This window comes from Orcinus orca, chromosome 5 (assembly GCF_937001465.1).
Source record: "Orcinus orca chromosome 5, mOrcOrc1.1, whole genome shotgun sequence".
Classification (NCBI taxonomy): Eukaryota; Metazoa; Chordata; class Mammalia; order Artiodactyla; family Delphinidae; genus Orcinus; species Orcinus orca.
The window spans coordinates 22,711,813-22,732,406 of record NC_064563.1 but is presented as its reverse complement, the minus strand read 5'-3'; the positions used below and the strand labels follow the sequence as shown (position 1 = coordinate 22,732,406).

The following is a 20,594-nucleotide window of genomic DNA, read 5'->3' as shown; positions in this document are numbered from 1 at the left end:
TGTTCCTCCAGGTTTATCCTGTATGGGACTCTCTGCACTTCCTGGACTTGGGTGACTGTTTACTTTCCCATGTTAGGGAATTTTTCAGCTATTATCTCTTCAAATATTTTCTCAGATCCTTTCTCTCTCTCTTCTCCTTCTGGGACCCCTATAATGTGAATGTTGATGCATTTGACATTGTCCTAGAAGCCTCTTAAACTATCCTCATTTCTTTTCATTCTTTTTTCTGTTCCATGGCAGTGATTTCCACCACTCTGTTTTCCAGCTCACTTATTCATTCTTCTGCCTCATTTATTCTGCTATTAATTCCTTCTAGTGTATTTTTCATTTCAGTTACTGTATTGTTCGACTCTGTTTGTTCTTTATATCTTACAGCTTTTATTTCTTGTATTTTCTTGGTCTGTGCCTCCATTCTTTTTCTGAGATCATGGATCATCTTTACTATCATTTCTCTGAATTATTTTTTGGGTAGATTGCCTATCTCCACTTCACTTAGTTGTTCTCCTGGGGTTTTATCTTGTTCCTTTGTCTGGAACATATTCCTCTGCCATCTCATTTGTCTAACTAACTTTCTGTTTTTGTGGTCCCACAGCCTGCAGCACTGTAGTTCCTCTTGCTTCTGGTGTCTGCCTCCTAGTGAGTGAGGCTGGTCTAAGAGCCTTGTGCATGCTTCTTGGTGGGAGGGACTAGTGCCTACGCACTGTTGGTTGGAGCTGGGTCTTGTCCCTCTGGTGGGCAGGGCCATGTCAAGGGGTGTGTTTAGAGGTGGCTGTGAAGTCAGGAAGACTTTTGGCAGCCTGTCTGCTGATGGGTGGGGCTTGTGTTCCCACCCTGTTGGTTGATTTGCCTGAAGCATCCCAGCATTGGAACCTAAGGGCTGTTGGGTGGGGCCAGGTCTTGGCATCAAAATGGCAGCCTCCAGGACAGCTCACACCAGTGAATACTCCCCCAGTACCTCCACCACCAGTGTCATTGTCCCTGTAGAGAGCCAAAGCTGCCCCCAACACCAGGAGACCCTCCAAGAAAAGCAGGTAGGTCTGGCACAGGCTCCTATGAAGTCACTGCTTTTTCCCCTGGCCCCCAGTGCCCACAAGACCCTGCATGCACCCTTCAAGAATAGGGATCCATTTCCCCCCATCCCATGGAGCTCCTGCAACCAAGCCTTTCTGGGCTTCAAAGCCAGATGCTCTGGGGGCTCCTCCTCTTGATACCAGACCCCCAGGCTGGAAAGCCTGATGTGGGGCTCAGAGGTCTCACTCCTGTGGGAGAAGCTCTGATATATAATTATTTTCCAGTTTGTGGGTCACCCACCTAGAGGGTATGGGACTTGGTTGTATTGCGAATGCACCCCCCACCCACCTTTTCACTGTGGCTTCTTCTTTGTCTTTGGAAGTAAAATATCTTTTTTGGTAGGTTCCAGTCCTTTTTGTCAATGGTTGTTGAGCAGTTAGTTAGTTGTGATTTTGGTGATTTCATGAGAGGAGGTGAGCTCAGGTCCTTCTTCTCTGCCATCTTGTCCTGGAATCTTGAATGCATTTTTATAAATCAATGTAAATTATCTGGCAATGATCTTTTTGTTTATGTTATCAAATCCCCTGTTTTCTCCAGTTAGAGAAAATGTCTTTCATACTCTGAAAATATGAGTTTGCTAAAAGTCTTAAATGGGCAAATCCATTTATGGAGTCAAACTCAAAAAGTGAGTTAGGGGGATGCACCACAATTAGAGCAAAATTGCATGTACTCTTTCTAAACAAATCTCAGTATGGGTTTTTTTCAGTTTAAAAACATCTGTGACAAAGAGGAAGTTTGCTTTAAACAAAAAAAACCTGGCAAATCTTTCCATATTTGAAGGACCTAAATTTTCTTTATCATTTGAAGAAAGATTACTATTACTCATTTGTGAGGAATATATGAAGTATTAAGGAAATAGTTATTGGGTATCTCTTAAATGGAAATCAAATAATTTAGTAGGAGGAGGACAGAGGCATTATGAGATGGTGAGGGAAGAAGGAAAAAAATCCCAAATCCATTCCTGGCCCTGCCTTAATTTCTCCTGAGTCCCCACCAAGTGTATCCCCAAACTCATCCAACTTGCTTCCAGTACAACACCTGCCCACTAGGGAACACTTTACTTTCATCTATAAAAAGAGTAAGGAAATGCCTAATTCTTCTACTTTAGCATTACTACAGGTAGTTCAGAAATTCAAAATTAATACATAAAAAATGAAAACTTAAGTCATAAGGTAAATAAAGGTGAAAAAACAGAGAACATGTTAACTTGTAAAATGGAAAGCTCAGTGTTGGCACGTAAAAAACAATCAGTAATTGTTAAAATGGGTGGTGTGAAAAGATACCACCCAAATGTTTAATCTGTATGTCTGCATTAGTGAATTGCACCATTCTCCACCTTGATGCTCAAGACATAAATGGCGGCGGGGGGCATCCTAGATTCTATTCTCTCCCTCATTTTCTATTACTGAATTACTTTCACCTACACACTGCTCATCAGTTAGTTAGTTAGGCACTGTTTAAGTCTTTCTGAAACTATCCTTTCTTCTCCATTTCCACTGTTATTCTCTGTGTGTGCATATGTGTATACGAATGTTTCAAGCTCCCATCATGTCCTATCTAACCTAAAGCATTAGCTTGCTTCCAGTCTCATTTTCCTCATCCTACTCACTCCTCTTGCTGGTATATTGCCAGAGTGAACTTTCTCAAGGGCAATTCTGATCTGGTTACTCTCACACTGAAATTCTTCAGGAGTCCCTTTACAGCTTTAAGGTTAAAGCAAACAAGTTTTTAACCTGCCTTCAAGACCCTTCGCAATGTTTGTTTGTCCTTTCTAGCTCTCCAGCATTTCCCAATTCACTACTCATTTATAAATATTTATATTGGGGGAGTTTTAATAGAAGCCTGTGCAGAGTATGGGAAGAGTACACAGAACGTGGTCAGGAGGTTTCATAGAGGAAGTTCCCAGGGGTGAGGGGGGATTAGATGCTTCCCAAACAGGTGATGGGAAGGAACAGAAGATGCTCATGCATATGAGCAGGGATAGATGCACAGGGCTTGGTGAGACCAGGACATGGTTCAGTAGAGTGAGGTTTACAATACAATGTGTTGGTCATGGGAGGGGAAATCCCTGAAGTAAGGAAAGAGGTTCAAGGGTAAAATCCCAGAAATCTTTGTAACCCAAGGTAACGAATTTGAATTTTAAATATGGAGAGGTCATCAACATTCTACTAAAAGTACTGCAGGCTGGTTAAGAGGAGAGAGAGAAAAAGAACAAGAGTTAGCAAAATCTTCTCTGAAAATAAGTCACTTTATGGTTGATCACAATTATATTAAGGTTGTTAATTTAAAAAATCATGACATTCAGACAATGGAATATTATTCAGTGCTAAAAAGAAATGATCTATCAAGCCATGCAAAGACATGGAGGAACCTTAAAGTCATAATTACTAAGTGAAAGAAGCCAATCTGAAAAGGCTACATACTGTATGATTCCAACTATATGACATTCTGAAGAAGGCCAAACTATGGAGACAGTAAAACGACCAGTGGTCTTTGGTGGGATGAGGGGAAGGAATGAACAGGTGAAGCACAGAGGATTTTTAGGGTAGTGAAAATTCTATGGTATTAAAATGATGGATACATGTCATTATATATTTGTCCAAACCCATAGGATGTACACCAAGAGTGAACCCTAAGGTAAACTATGGGCTTTGGGTAATTAGGATGTGTTAATGTAGATTCATCAATTATAACTAATGTACCACTCTGGTGAGTGATATTGATAATGGGGGAGGCTATGCATGTGTGGGGACAGGAGGTATATGGGAAATCTCCGTACCTACCTTTCAACATTTTTGTGAACCTAAAACTTCATTAAAAAATAATGTCTTTAAAAATAAGAGCACTACAAGAAATTATCACAGTTACCAAAGTGATGTTTCAAAAGCATAAGTCAGATCACGTTGCTTCCTTATTTAAAAGCCTCCATGGCTTCTTAGGGCATTTGGAAGAAAATTGAGAATTCTAACCTTGCCTTCAGACACCCTAAATGATCTGGCCCCAGACTTCCCGCTCCAACAGTGTGTCCTCCCCTCTCCACCATGCTCATTATGACATGTCAGTCACGGTGACATCTCTTCTGTTTCTCAGCGATGCCCACATCAGTCCTTCTGTAGGGACTCTGCACTTGTTCCTCCCCCACCCCAGAGTTCTCATTATCATGATTTTTGCATCCAGGCTCCTGTCTATCATTTGGATTTTCAGCTCAGTCGTCATCCCCTCATAATTATCTTAATTCTATATGTGCTTATTCATTAGCTGTCTCTCACGCTTGAATATAAATTCCTGTTGAAGGGAGACCTTTTCTGCTTTCTTTAGGACCCTAATGCTGGCACCCAGAGGACTTTCTGGCACATAGTACCTCCTCAACAAATACACGTTGAATAAGTGAAAGAGAAGCTGAGGTGCCTCTTTTACAAAAGAAAACAAAAATTGATATCAAAATATCTGTTACCTTATGTTTTCTATGTATTTATACACAATATTATATTTATATGCATATATTTGTGGTGTCCTTTGTAATGAACACAAAAATGGAAAAATAAACATAGCAGCTACCAAATAAGTAAAATGTGAAAAACCCTCAAAAGGAAACAAATGAGAAAGATATAGGTGGCCCCACATGTGACATATTTAACCTGTGTAGTTTGCCTCTTTTTTCCCTGCAAACCAAACAGTCCTAAGGAGAATAAAATGAGGAGCCGGAAGAGCTCATCCTTGATCCCATCTGGAGAGCTAGTACAAAGACAGACTTAGAAGAAAGGGGACGAAAACATGCTGGGGTCACAGAAGGAAACTGAGTTGAAAGGAGGGAAAAAATCTGCATTCCAACTCATTTGGAACAGAAAAGGAAGGGAGACATTATCAGAAGACAGTGTTCACCAGAGGCACAGTCTGAAAAAGAAATCGACATCTGTGAAAGTCTGGTGTGCCCCAGATCTGAGGGGGCAGATGAAGATTGTTTATGTAGTACAAGAAGGTGTTGGAAGAAGGAAGGAACAAGCTCACATGGAAACATATGCTCTCCGAAGCTACTTGAAAAATAAAACATGCAGCGGAGAGAGAAACATCTGTGTTGCACACAGGCAGACCACCAGTAGTGAAGCAGGCTTGAGGTAGAAGCGAAAGGCGTACACAAACAAGACCGGATGTTATGTCTTGTCAAAATGACATGTAAAGGCTCTGGGTCTGCATATCATTCTCTGGTGAGTTAATGGGAACTCAGCCATCTGGGGAAATCAAGGATGAGTAAACTAGCTGCCTTGGTGTGTTTTCACAGTTTTGCAGAAATGACAAAGCATGCACAAGTTTTTCCAGGGCTACTTTTTTTCCTACTTGGGGAGGGGGGGCAGTGGTGGAAACCTTTAGAGTACAGTTTATTTTTTTCTTTGAGAAACATTAGAGCTTTTATTCCAAATCTACTGCAGCAATAGAAGCAGCTGGATTTCTCATCCTTTGACCATAGATTTTCAGCACAATAATAGCCTTAGAAAGCACTACTTCACATTAATCAATGAATGTAGGAATTTTTGTAAAACATTAAACAGATATATTTAAGAACATTAAGAATTTTGAAATATGCAATATTCATCTTAATTGCTAAAACTGGTTATAATATTTAATAATTTGCTAAAGTATAAAAATAAATTTATATATACTCTTTATACTATTTTATTGGTAAAATGAGAAATTAAAAATCAGAAATCAAGACAATGTAGGTTACATAGAACTTAAACTAGAATTTTACCATGTTATAATTTATTATAATACAGATACCTGTCTACGTGTAAGTTTATATAAAACATGTAGCCATATTCATTTTTACATGGATATAAACATAGCATGAGTTTATATACAGAATGAATCTTTAATTATAAATACCAACTCATTTCTAAAAGGTAAGGTCGCAGATGAATGATGATGCCAAAAGTAACAGAGGCAAATAAAATAAAACTTCAAGCCTGTGGCATCTGATATCCACCATGGGATTTCTGAAACTATTTAGAAAATTTATATAAAATGTGTAGAAAACACAAATAACTAAGGAAAGAAAACTATTAAAATTATAGAAACATATTTTGCAGTATCTTAATTAAGAATGTCAAAGACCTAAGCATATACAACAATCAGAAAAGAGTAAGTGTAGGGTAAACATACATAGAAACTGTAGAGTAACTTTAGCGTAAATGTGGGATAAGTGTAGACTAAGTGTGGTTGCAAAAATGAAACCGAAAAAAAAAATTTAGTCTATAGTGTAGAGATAAGCCAGGTCCAGGTCGAATCACAAATGTTAAATCAATCAGTGATGTTTGGCTTTTGTGAAATCTTGGAAGCCTTTGTGCCCCTCTCCCTAAGCAAGTGCCCACCACCCAGTCACAACGAGGCTGTTCTGCGTGTAATTCACATAACTTTTCCTTCTCTTCATTCTGCCACAGTAATACCACCACTGTGTACTATACCAGCGTTCCTTGACTTCTGCTATGGAGGGAACTTTCACCTAACATTTATTGAGAATTCACTAAGTGCTCACTATTCATTGTATTATCTTATTTAATTCTTATAACAACCCTGTACAGTTTTATTATTCCTATTTTTAAAGACATGGAACTAACACTCAAATATAGAAATTATATAAAATGCTGAATTAAGAATTAAGATAAAGATGTTACTCTGAAAACTAAGTCATTTCTCGTAAACCATATTACCTCTCAAATAATTAATGACTGGGTTATTACTAATCTGATAATAGCATTATGCCATGACTCTAAATTTTCACTGTCAATTGTCAGCCATTATAAAGGGAGAGAGATTTTTTCATCCCTCTGATTATTCAAATGATACATGGTTATTATATAAATTTCTAAAATATAGAACAATATGAAGATAAACAATAATGTCACTTTAACCAAATCACCTGGAGGGGAAAACCATTATTAACATTTTGGATTAATACCTTTTAGCTTTGTGTGTCTGTTCTCCCAATTATGTCTACACAAAAAACTGACACATTTGAAAAATTCCATGCAGCATGATAGCCCTTTGAGAAAGATCACTTTGATCAGATCTTTCCTAAAGTCCCAATGGCTGAGTCCATTTGATGGTGAGCCTTTCATCAGCCAAACAAACACCAAATTCTAATGCTCAAATCAAGGAAAATTGAAGAATGACTTCAATTCACTCACTCTCTTACAAAAATGACAAAAATACTGACACAACAACTAAAAGTAACCATTTCTAGAACTCTAGAAATTAACCAAAGCTAAAAGCTGTATTGCAAGGCTTGAAATTCCATGTGCTGCTGTGATATCTTTGAGCCTGATAGGGCCCCAGAGGCCCAGCCAGGACTTCCTCTGCCCTTGACAGATATGCCTTTCACTACCCCAGTCAGGAAGGCTCCCTGCCCAGGTAGTTTCCCCATCAGCTGTGCAAGCTGCATTCTACCTGTCCCTCAGTCTAACTGGTTTCACCACTATGCCAGCCAGCAAAATTATTCAAACAAGTCCCATCCTCCTGAGACAAAAAAGGACACCCCACACCCCTGTTACTACAAAGCCTATCTCCCACAGCCTTTTCTGCCTCACTGTATTTCCAAGTGCAACCTCTGTGTGGCCTTGCATAGCATGTGATGTCCTCTTCCCACAGGCTGTGCATATATGCGACTAATAAACTACTGACAATCTCATCTGCCCAATGGTGGATGTCCTGTGTTCACCCAGCTTATGCTATTTAGGTTATTGGAGCCCTCCTGCATCAGTGGAATGAATAAGAATGATCAGAACAGGAACAAAGTCATCTATGCAAGGGCAACTATTGAATGTCTCTAGAGAGCGGGATCTATTATATCTTAAGTTGGGGCTATTCCCGTCTCTCTGCTCTCAATACTCCAGTGTTGCAAAAGGCATGAAATGCTAACAGTCCTGCAGCCAGTGGACAGGACTGTACTTTTCTGGATGGAAACACCATCTCCAGAATACAGTCAATATAATGTTCAAACATTCAGCTCCATGGGAAATCTCTGTTACTGACATATTACACCTTTTTATTTTATTTTATTTAACTCAGATTTCAGCTTAGTCAAGTGGGGGAAAAGAGGAGTATTACCCTCAGGTCATTACTGAAACAATTCCAGTCTGGTAGCAACATTGCAGTTGTCTAAAGCTATTATTTCAATTGGGGAAAAGAAAAAAAGCCTGGTCAGGAATTTAAAAGGAAATCTTGGAGAATAAAATGGCTACAGGAAAATTTAAAAAGCTCCAACATAGCTCTGGACATCTAAAAAACTGCAAAAGCATGCATAGAGCCCAGGAAAGACTTGGTTAAAAAGAAAGCTCTTTTAATTGCTGGTTGAACTTGAGGCCCTGAGCAAGCAGTAAATGAAAGCTATGGTTGTCTTATAAATGACCTGAAGTTTGAAAGCATGCTTTCTAACACAGATCTCCTTGGCAAAAGGGAGAAGATACACAGACAACATATTTAAGGATATTTTCTCATCAAAAATTGGACTAGCTGACCTCTTATCCCGAATCAGAGGTGATTCATAGGAAAGCAGGTTTAAAATTTTATGTAAGAATTGTTTTAAATTAAATTTAAAATATTTTAAAACTTTTAATTTAAAAAAATCCAGGGAATTCAATGGTTACACAATGCAGGAAATACAAAATCTACAGAATTAGTCCAGGTAAGTCTCTGAACAATACACAACAATGAGAAAACAACAAGGACAACAAAATTCCAGCAACGACAGTGAAATCTGAGCAGTGGGGAGAGACTTGATACCAAAGTTGCTACAATATATTATCTAAAATGTCCAGTTTTCAACAAAAACTTATGAGATGAAAAAACAAAAAAGCAAAAAATGTACCACATAAAAAGGCAAAAAAGAGCTAAAACATAATGTCCCTGAGGGGGCTCAGATTTTAGACTTAGTAGTACATAATGATGTTAAAAGATCTATTATAAATATGTTTAAAGAGCTAAAGGAAATCATATCTAAAGAAATAGAGAAATATGACAACGTCTCACCAAATTTTTTTAAAAACTTAAGACCCAAATATAAATAGTTCTGTAATTGAAAAGTATGATAACTGGAAAAAAAAATTCATCAGAGGGACTCAAAAACAGAGTTCAGCTAACAGAAGAAAGAATCATCAAACTTCATACTTGAAGAGAGATTATCCAGTCTGAGGAGCAGATAAAAGGAATAAAAAAATGAACAGGGACTCAGAGACTTGAGAGACACCAACAAACACTCCAACATACACAGAACAGGAATTTCATGAACAGAAGAGAGAAAGAAAGAACAGAAAAGATATTTGAAGAAATATTGGTCAAGAATGTCCCAAATTTCATGAAAAATATTAATCTACTCATCCAAGAATCTCAATGAATTCCAGGTAAAATAAACTGAAAAATAATCACAACTAGACATATCATAGTCCAGTAGAGAAGAGTCAAAGATGAAGAGAAAATCTTGACAGCAACAAAACAAAAAGAAGTTATATACTAGCATTTCTTAAAAAGATTTAAAAGCTGACTTTTTTTTTCTTTTTTTTTTTGCAGTATGTGGGCCTCTCACTGTTGTGGCCTCTCCTGTTGCGGAGCACAGGCTCCGGACACACAGGCTCAGCAGCCTTGGCTCACGGGCCCAGCCGCTCCGTGGCATGTGGTATCTTCCCGGACCAGGGCACAAACCCATGTCCCCTGCATCAGCAGGTGGACTCCCAATGACTGCACCACCAGGGAAGCCCCTAAAAGCTGACTTTTATTAGAAACCATGGAGTCCAAAAAGCAGTGCAATGACATATTCAAAGTGTTGGAAAAAGAAGTCTGTAAACTTTTTTAAAAGTTCATGTATTTGGGGGCTCTGTTGTTAGGTGCATATGTTTACATTTGTTCTATTATCGCCTCCTAAGCTATAAAGATATAAATTCTATATATGGCAAAACTATCCTTCAAAAAATGAAAGATAAATTAAGACAACATTGCTAGGAAAAAAAAAAAAAAAGAGAGAATCTGTGTGTAGCAATTCCACCCTACAGTAATTACTAAAGAGAGTTCTTAAGGCTGAAATGAAAGGACACTAGACAGTAACTTGAATCCACATGAAGAGATAAAGAGCATCAGTAAACATATCTACATAAGTAAATATAAAAGAATAAATGTCTGTTTGTAATTCTTTTTTTCTACCATTTTATTCAAAGGCAAATGCATAAAGTAATAATTATAAACTTTGTTGATGAACTTGTATAAAATGTAATTTGTATGACAATTACAGAACAAAGGAAGAGAGAGAGAATGGCTCTCTATCAGAACAAAGTATATATGTATGCTATTGAAATTAATTTGGTATCAATCAATCTAAACTGGAATATCAATTAAAATTCCCAGGACAACCACAAAACCAAAAAAATCCCTCAAAACTATAATTAAAAACAAGAAAATTAAAATGGTGTACTAAAAAAAAATCTAACACAAAAGAAGACAGTAATAAGGGAATAGAGGAACAACAACAAAAAAGATGCTCAACATCGCTAATCATCAGAGAAATGCAAATCAAAATCCCAATGAGATATCACCCTCACACTTGTCAGAATGGCTATTATCAAAAGCAACACAAATAACAAATGGTGGCAAGGATGTGGAGAAAAAGGAACCTTTGTACACTGCAAAAGGGAATATAAATTGGCACAGCCAGTGTGGAAAACAGTATGGAGGTTTCTCAAAAAACTAAAAGGAGAACTACCATATGATGCAGCAATTCCACTCCTGGGTATATATATCCAAGAAAAAACAGAAACAGAACACTAATTTGAAAAGATATATGAGCCCCAGTGTTCATAGCAGCAATATTTATAATTGCCAAGTTATGGAAGCAACCTGTGTCCATAAACAGATGAAAGGATAAAGAAGATATGATACACACACACACACACACACACACACAAAATGGAATACTACTCTGACATAAAAAAGAATGAAAATTTACCATTTACAACAACATGGATGGACTTGGAGGGTATTATGCTAAATGAAATAAGTCAGAGAAAGACAAATACCATATGATATAACTTATATGTGCAATCTAAAATGTACAACAAATTAGTGAATATAATAAAAAAGAAGTAGACTCACAGATATAGAGAACTAATGTTTACCAGAGGGGAGAGGGAAGTGAGGAGGGACAATATAGGGGTAGGGGATTAAGAGGCAAAACTATTAGGTATAAAATAAAATAATCTACAAGGATATATTGCCCAACATGGGGAATATAGCCAATATTTTATAACTATAAATGGAGTATAATCTTTTAAAATTGTGAATCACTATATTGTACACCTTGTAACTTATATAATATTGTACATCAACTATACTTAAGTAAACAAAAAGACATAAAACATAGAAAACAGCAAAATAACAGATGTAAATCCTATTTTATTCATAATTACATTAAATGTAAATGGAGAAATTACTCCAATCAAAAGGCAGAGATTAAAAGATGGATTTTTTAAATTACCTACGTATTTACTCTTTACAAAAGACACATTAGATTCAAAAACACAAGTAGATTGAAAGGAAAAGGTGGGAAAATATAACAAAGACACTAAACCAAAGAAAGAGTAAGGGGCTATATTAATATAAGACAAAACAGACTTTCAGAACAAAATTGTGTCTAGAGAGAATATTTTATAATGATAAAATGGTCAATCCATTAGGTAGATAGAATAGGTATAAATATATGTATCTAGGATTGGAGACAATATGGTGGAGTAAAAGGACCTTGAGTCCACCTCCTCTCATGAGCACACCAAAATCACAGCTAACTGCTGAACAGCCATCGATAAAAAAGACTGGAATCTACCAAAAGAGATGCTATACTCTACATCCAAAGACATAAAGTAGAAACCACAAGATGGTCAGAGGGGTGCACTCACAGTATAATCAAATCCCATTCCACCCAGATGGGCGACCCATAAACTGGAGAATAATTATATCATAGAGGTTTTCCCAAGGAGTGAGAGTCCTGAGCCCCATGTCAGGCTCCACAGCCTAGGGATCTGACATCAGGAGGAGGAGCCCCCAGAGCATTTGGCTTTGAAGGCCAGCAGGGCTTGAGTGCAGAAGCTCCACAGGACTGGGAGAAACAGAGACTCCACTCTTGGAAGACGCACACAAGGTCTCATGCACAGTGGAAACCAGAACTCCATAGGAGCCTGTGCCAGACCTACTTGCTGGTCTTGGATGGTCTCCCAGGGGGTCAGGAGTGGCTGTGGCTCTTTCTGGGGTCATAAAATCTGGTGGCAGACATAGGGGAAACCTATATGAATTCTGGCTAGAGGCAGACATTTTGGGTCCTCGGCACCAAGACCTGGCCCCACCCAACAGCCTATAAGCACCAATGCTGGGATGCCTCAGGCCAAACAACTGATGCAGCAGGAATACAGTCCCACCCATCAGCAGACAGACCACCTAAAGACTTCCTGAGCTGACAGCCACCTCTAGTCAAGCTGACAGCCACCTCTAGACACCTCCCTACCCATCAGAGGGTCAAGACACAGCTCCACCCACCAGTGGGCAGGCACTGGCCCCTCCCACCAGGAAGCCTGCATAAGCCTCCAGACCAGCCTCACCCACCAGAGGGCAGACACCAAAAGAAAACTACAATCATGCAGCCTGCAGAACTGAGCCTGCAAACACAGGTCAGAACCTACCCTTTAACCAGCTGGTCCCTGGCCCTTGGGTGATGAGAGAGGAGTGTACTGCTGGGACACATAGGACATCCCCTACAGAGGGCCACTTCTCCAAGATCAAGAAAAGTAACTAAGTTACTACGTACATAAACATACAAATAGAAATGTAAACAAAATGAGATGGGAAAGGAATATATTCCAGACAAAGGAACAAAATAAAAACCTCAGAACAATAACTAAGTGAAGTGGAGATAGGCAATCTACATGAGAAAGAGTTCAGAGTAATGATCACAAAGATGATCCAAGAACTTGGGGAAAAAACGCATGCACAGAGCAAGAAGTTAGAAGAAGTTTTTAGCAAAGAGACAGAAAATATAAAGAACAACCAAACAGTTGAAGAAAACAATAACTAAAATGAAAAATACACTAGAAGGAATTACTAGCAGAATTCCTGAAGCAGGAATGAAGCAGAAGAATGAATCAGTGAGCCAGAAGACAGAGTGGTAGAAATCACTGCCATGGAACAGAATAATTAAGAAAGAATGAAAAGAAATTAAGATAGTTTAAGAGACCTCTGAGGCAAACATACAGTAAAGGTAGGAAATCATCCACACACAAATATGATATCAAAACCAGTATTTGTGACAGGAGGAGAGTACAAATCCAGAATATTTGAAGTGCATTTGAAATTAAGAGATCAGTAACTTGAAAAAATCATGTATACATATAGACTGCTATATTAAAACCTCATGGTAACCACAAACCAAAGATCTGTAATAAATATACAACCAGAAAAGAAAAAGGAATCCAAATATAACACTAAAAATAGTCATCAAATCACAAAAGAAGAGAACAAAGAGGAAAGGAAGAATAAAAAGACTTACAAAAACAAATCCAAAACAATTAACAAAATGTCAATAAGAACATACATATCAACAATTACCTCAAATGTAAATGGGTTAAATGTTCCAACTAGAAGACACAGACTGGCTGAATCAATACAAGAACAACCCTATATATATGCTGTCTACAAGAGACCCACTTCAGATCTAGAGACACATACAGACTGAAAGTGAGGGAATGGAAAAAGTTATTTCATGCAATTGGAAATCAATAGAAAGCTGGAATAGCAATACTTCTATCAGACAAAATAGACTTTAAAATAAAGACTGGTACAAGAGACAAAGAACACTACATAATGATCAGTGGATCAATCCAAGAACAAGATATAACAACTGTAAACATATATGCACCCAACACAGGAGCACCTCAATATTATAAGGGAAACGTTAACAGATATAAAAGGAGAAATTGACAGTAACAATAATAATGGGGCACTTGAACACTCCACTTATATCAATGGACAGATCATTTAAACAGAAAATAAATAAGGAAACACAGGCCTTAAATGCCATATTAGATCAGGTGGACTTAATTGATATTTATAGAGGATTCCATCCAAAAGCAGCAGAATACACATTCTTTTCAAGTGCACATGGAACATTCTCCAAGATAGGTCACATACTGGGCCACAAAGGAAGTCTTGGTAAATTTGAGAAAATTGAAATCATATCAAGCATCTTTTTCAACCACAATGCTATGAGATTAGAAATCAACTACAAGAAAAAACTGCAAAAAAACCAAACACATAGAGGCTAAACAATATGCTACTAAATAACCAGTGGATCACTGAAGAAATCAAAAATATGTAAAGACAAATGGAAACAAAAACATGACGAACCAAAACCTTTGGGATTCAGCAAAAGTAGTTCTAAGAGGGAAGTTTATAGTTACCTCAGGAAACAAGAAAAATCTCAGATAAACAACCTAACCTTACACCTAAAGCAACAAGAGAAAGAAGAACAAACAAAACCCAAGTTAGTAGAAGGAAAGAAATCATAATGATCAGAGCAGAAATAAATGAGGCAGAGATAAAGAAAATAGAAGCGATCAATGAAACTAAAAGCTGGTTCTTTGAAAAGATAAACAAAATGATAAACCTTTAGCCAGACTCATCAAGAAAAAAAAGGGAGAGGGCCCAAATCAATATAATTAGAAATGAAAAAGGAGAAGTTACAGCTGACACCAGAGAAATACACAGGACCATAAGAGACTATTACAGGCAACTATATGCCAATAAAATGGACAACCTGGAAGAAATGGACAAATTCTTAGACAGGTACAATCTCTTAAAACTGAATGAGGAAAAAATAGAAAATATGATCAATCACAGTACTGAAATTGCATCTGTGATTTAAAAACTTCCAATAAACAAAAGTCCAGGACCACAGGGCTTCACAGATGAATTCTATCAAACATTTAGAGAGAGTTAACACCTATCCTTCTGAAACTATTCCAAAAAATTGCAGAGGAAGGAACACTTCCAAACTCATTCTGTGAGGCCACCATCACACTGATACCAAAACCAGACAAAGATACCACAAAAAAAGAAAATTACAGTCCAATATCACTGATGATGATAGCAAAAATCCTCAACAAAATACTAGCAAACCAAATTCAACAATACATAAAATGGATCATACACCATGATCAAGTGGGATTTATCCCAGGGATGCAAGGATTTTTCAATATCTACAAATCAATTAGTGTGATATACCACATTTAAAAACATGATGAGTAAAAACCATATAATCATCTCAATAGATGCAGAAAAAGCTTTTGACAAAATTCAACATCCATTTATGATTAAGAACTCTCCAGAAAGTGGGCACAGAGGGAACCCACCTCAATCTAATAAAGGTTATATATGACAAACCTACAGCTAACATCATACTCAACAGTGAAAAGCTGAAAGCGTGGCCTCTAAGATGAGGACAAGGCAAGGCTCTCTACTCTCACCCTTTCATTTAACATCATTGTGGAAGTCCTAGCCACAGCAATTAAAAAAGAAAAAAAAATAAAAGGAATCCAAATAGGAAAGGAAGAAATAAAACTGTCACTGTTTGCAGATGACATGATACTATACATGGAAAATTCTAAAGATGCTACCAGAAAACTACTAGAGCTCATCAATGAATTTGGTAAAGTTGCAGAATACAAAATTAATACACAGAAATCTCTTGCATTTCTATATGTTAACAATGAAAGATCAGAAAAAGAAATTAAGGAAACACTCCCATTTACCATCACATTAAAAAACAAAATAGGAATAAAACTACGTAAGGTGGGCTTCCCTGGTGGTGCAGTGGTTGAGAGTCTGCCTGCCGATGCAGGGGACACGGGTTCATGCCCTGGTCTGGGAGGATCCCACATGCCATGGAGCGGCTGGGCCCATGAGCCATGGCTGCTGAGCCTGCGTGTCCGGAGCCTGTGCTCCACAACAGGAGAGGCCACAACAGTGAGAGGCCCATGTACCACAAAAAAAAAAAAAATACGTAAGGAGACAAAAATGCATGTACGCCAAAAAATATAAGTTGCTGATGAAAGAAATTGAAGATGACACCAACAGACCTAAAGGTATACCAGGTTCTTGAATTGGAAGAATCAATATGGTCAAAACGACTATACTACTGAAGGCAATCTACAGATTCAATGCAATCCCTACCAAATTACCAATGGTATTTTCACAGACTAGAACAAAAAATTTTAAATTTGTATGTAAACACAAAAAACCTCGAACAGCCAAAGCAATCTTGAGAAAGAAAAACAGAGCTGGAGGAATCAGGCTTCCTGACTTCAGACTAGACTATAAAGCCACAGTAATCAGAACAGTATGGTTCTGACACAAAAACAGACTTATAGATCAATGGAACAGGATAGAAATCTCAGAAATAAACTCACAAACCTATAGGCAATTAATCTGTGACAAAGGAAGCAACAATACACAATGGAGAAAAGACAGTCTCTTCAATCATTTGTGCTGGGAAAACTGGACAGCCACATGTAAAAGAATGAAATTAGAACATTCTCTAACACCACACAAAAATAAATTCAAAATGCATTAAAGACCTAAATGTTAAGACCAGATACTATAAAACTCCTAGGGGAAAACATAGGCAGGACACTCTGACATAAATAGCAGCAATATCTTTTTCAATCCATTTCCTAGGGTAATGGAAATAAAAACAAAAATAAACACATGGGACCTAATTAAACATAAGAGTTTTGCACAGCAAAAGAAACTGTAAACATAATGAAAATACAACCTACTGAACCAGAGAAAATATTTGCAAACAATAAGACTGACAAGGGATTAATCTCCAAAATATACAAACAGCTCATGCAGCTAATCAAAAAAGCAAACGACCATATCAAAAAATGGGAAGATCTAAATAGACATTTCTCCAAAGAAGACATACAGATGACCAAAAGCACATGAAAAGATGCTCAGCATAAGAAATTATTAGAGAAACTCAAATCAAAACTTCAGTGAGGTATCACGTCACACTGGTCAGAGTGGCCATCACCAAAAAGTCTACAAATAATAAATGCTGGAGAGGGTGTGGAGAAGATGGAACCCTCCAACACTGTTGGTGTTAATGTAAATTGGTGCAGCACTATGGAGAACAGTATGGAGTTTCCCTTAAAAACTAAAGATAGAGCTACCATACAAACCTGCAGTCCCACTCTTGGGCATATATTGAGAGAAAACCATAATTCAAAAACATACATGCACACCAATGTTCACTGCAGCACTATTTATAATATCTAAAACATGGAAGCAATGTAAACGTCTATCGACAGATGAATGGATAAAGAAGATGTGATATATATATATATGTATACACACACACAATGGAATATTACCAGCCATAAAAAAGAGTGAAATAATGCCATCTGCAGCAACATGGCTGGACCTAGAGATTTTCATACTAAGTGAAGCCAGACAGAGAAAGATAAATATCACATGATATCGCTTATATATAGAATTCAAAACAGAAAGAGACTCACAGACATAGAAAATAAAATTATGGTTACCAAAGGGAAAAGGGGGGTGGGGAGAGGGATAAATTAGGAGGTTGGGATTAACATATACACACTACTATATATAAATAGATAACCAACAAGGACTTACTGTATAGCATAGGGAACTATACTCAATATTTTGTAATAACCTATAAGAGAGTCTGAAGAGAATATGAATTTATATAAATTAATGTGCTGTACACCTGAAACTATCATGATATTTTAAATCAACTACACTCTATTAAAAATTTAAAAACAACCAAAAACGTATGTACCTAAGAACAGAGCCCCAAAATAACATGAAGCAAAAACTCTCAAAATTGAAAGAAGAAATAGAAAATACAACACTAATAGTTAGAGACAGCAACACCCCATTTTCAATCATTGATATGAGTTGCATGAGGGTAATTTCATTTTTTTAAATAAATGTTTATTTATTTTTGGCTGTGTTGGGTCTTCCTTGTTGTGCACGGGCTTTCTCTAGTTGCCGCAAGCGGGGCTATTCTTCGTTGTGGTCCGCAGGTTTCTCATTGTGGTGTCTTCTCTTGTTGCAGAGCACAGGCTCTAGGCGCACGGGCTTCAGTAGTTGTGGCTTGCAGGCTCTAGAGCACAGGCTCAGTAGTTATGGTGCACGGGCTTAGTTGCACCACGGCATGTGGGATCTTCCCGGACCAGGGCTTGAACCCGTGTCCCCTGCATTGGCAGGTGGATTCACTGTGCCACCAGCGAAACCCATAATTTCACTTCTTAATTGAAGGCACCTAGATCCATGCACATTTCCCACACCAGAAACCAAGCATTTTTGACACATCCTCTTCTTTACCTTTAATATCAACTCGTTACCAAATCTCAACATATATCGTAAATACATTGACTTCTTCTTTCCATTACCTGTACCACCACCTTAGTCAAAGCCACTACCATCTCTTCTTAGACAAGTCTAATAGACTTGCATACTAATCTCTCATTTCTCTCTTTACCCCTTTTAGTTCACTTTTCACATAACTACAAGTGTCTTATTTTTTGTAATGTTTGTTAAATCATGTCACTGCCCTTAAAGCAATATTTATAAGTTTCACTGTATTTAAAATAAAATCCAGATTCTTGTCCATAGCCTACAAAGCTCTGTATTATCTGGGCCTGCCTGATTCTCTAATTTTGCATTCCTGAAATCTCCATTCTCTTGCCACATATCTCTTTTCTGTTTATCAAGCTCGCCAAACTTTTTTTCAATTTTGCTTTCAAGGCTGCTATTTCTTCCATCTTGAATCTTCCAGGTCTCAGCTTAAATATGTTCTTCCCCATAAAGCACTTCCTTGATCCCTCAATCCAAACCACATTTCCCTATCACTTGCTTTCATTGGGCACAATATGTTTTTCTTCATAGGACTCATCACTTTTGATTACATATATATTCATGGTATTACTTAAAAGATTCTTTGAAAACTGAAACAAATCTTTATCAGTATTTATCTGATTTTTTTACTAATTTAACCCTAGGAAAAATATATACAGCAAACTTTAATTTGATATTCAAAATAATTACAAAAGGTGAAATGTTCCCTGTTACTTTTTCAGACTATACTTATCTTCTGCAAGTGATTTCTCTTCTTAGATGGATTGTGAGGCGAGAGGGAAAGATTTATAAGCCTCTTTATTTTAAGTAGCTTCAAAAATATGTTTTGTGGCTAAATTCTGGATTGATGTCTTTTTCCGTATGATCAAAAATCCTTTTTATCTCTGGTTACCCCATTTCACTCACTGTCAACACACATAAGCCTTGGTATTCTAAAATTTTATGAAGGTCATTCAAATATGCTTTAATCAGGCTTTCAACACAGACTCTTACATGGTCTTCATTAATAATAATGTCCAATGATGTCATGGTTTATGGTTATTTCAGACAAACTTTGAGGCATGTTAAGGAATATGGGGTTAAGAAATAGTGAGTGGGTGTAACTTCTTAGAATTAAAATGTATAAGTATAAAATTGGTTAACATTTTTTGATAGTGTGTTTCCTTTGCTCAAAATGTTGATAATATTGATATTAAGAACATTGTTTTTCAGTTTTCAGAAAAGGAGTTTAAAACTTTTCATGTATTTTATTTCAGTAAAATTTTAACAGTCTCCTAAATTCCGGCCATTTGGAGATTATGGTAACCTCCCTGGAAAATCCTTTTCTACTAAAAGTGATTGATCAAATTGAGAAAGTTTGGCTAAGAGGAAGTATATTCCTTTGGTGCCCACTCCTTCAACATTTGGTGCCATTTTTGTAACAAATGTTTTAACTGACAAACCACATGACACTGTGCCCAGAAGGTATTTGTGAGAAATTAATCATGTGCCTTAAAGTTATTTTAGGAAAGGTAGATTCTGATTAATTTTCACTGTCAGTGTATAAAAGGATGTACATTTTTAATTTTAAAACTATATACCGGGCTTCCCTGGTGGTGCAGTGGTTGAGAGTCCACCTGCCGATGCAGAGGACATGGGTTCGTGCGCCGGTCAGGGAAGATCCCACATGCCGTGGAGCGGCTAGGCCCGTGAGCCATGGCCGCTGAGCCTACGCGTCTAGAGTCTGTGCTCCGCAATGCGAGAGGCCACAACAGTGGGAGACCCGCGTACCGCAAAAATATATATACCATTTATATTGTGTAAGATTTTAGTTTACATCATATAATTTACCACCATAACACAGTCAGTGATCTCTGTCTGCCTTGGACAGAAAATGCCTATCTATATACACATATAAATATACATGTACATACATGTCTTATGAATTAACAAGGTATTTTGGTGAAAAATGAGTAGGTGACTTGAAGCTCAATAATCAGAAAGCTATCTTTTAATGATTCTGTTCCTCTGTTCTATTATTCCTGAGTCCTATGTTTCAACAGCCTCCTTACTAA

At 37.4% G+C, this 20,594-nt stretch overlaps 1 long non-coding RNA gene across 1 annotated transcript in view; it reads right to left on the bottom strand.

Moving 5' to 3' along the window:
• Positions 1-20,594, bottom strand: part of LOC125964401 (uncharacterized) — a 315,305-nt gene that overhangs the window by 22,690 nt on the left and 272,021 nt on the right. The window contains exon 3 of the long non-coding RNA XR_007477391.1: positions 1,360-1,525. This is a non-coding gene — a long non-coding RNA (uncharacterized LOC125964401). The remainder of the gene's footprint in view (positions 1-1,359; positions 1,526-20,594) is intronic.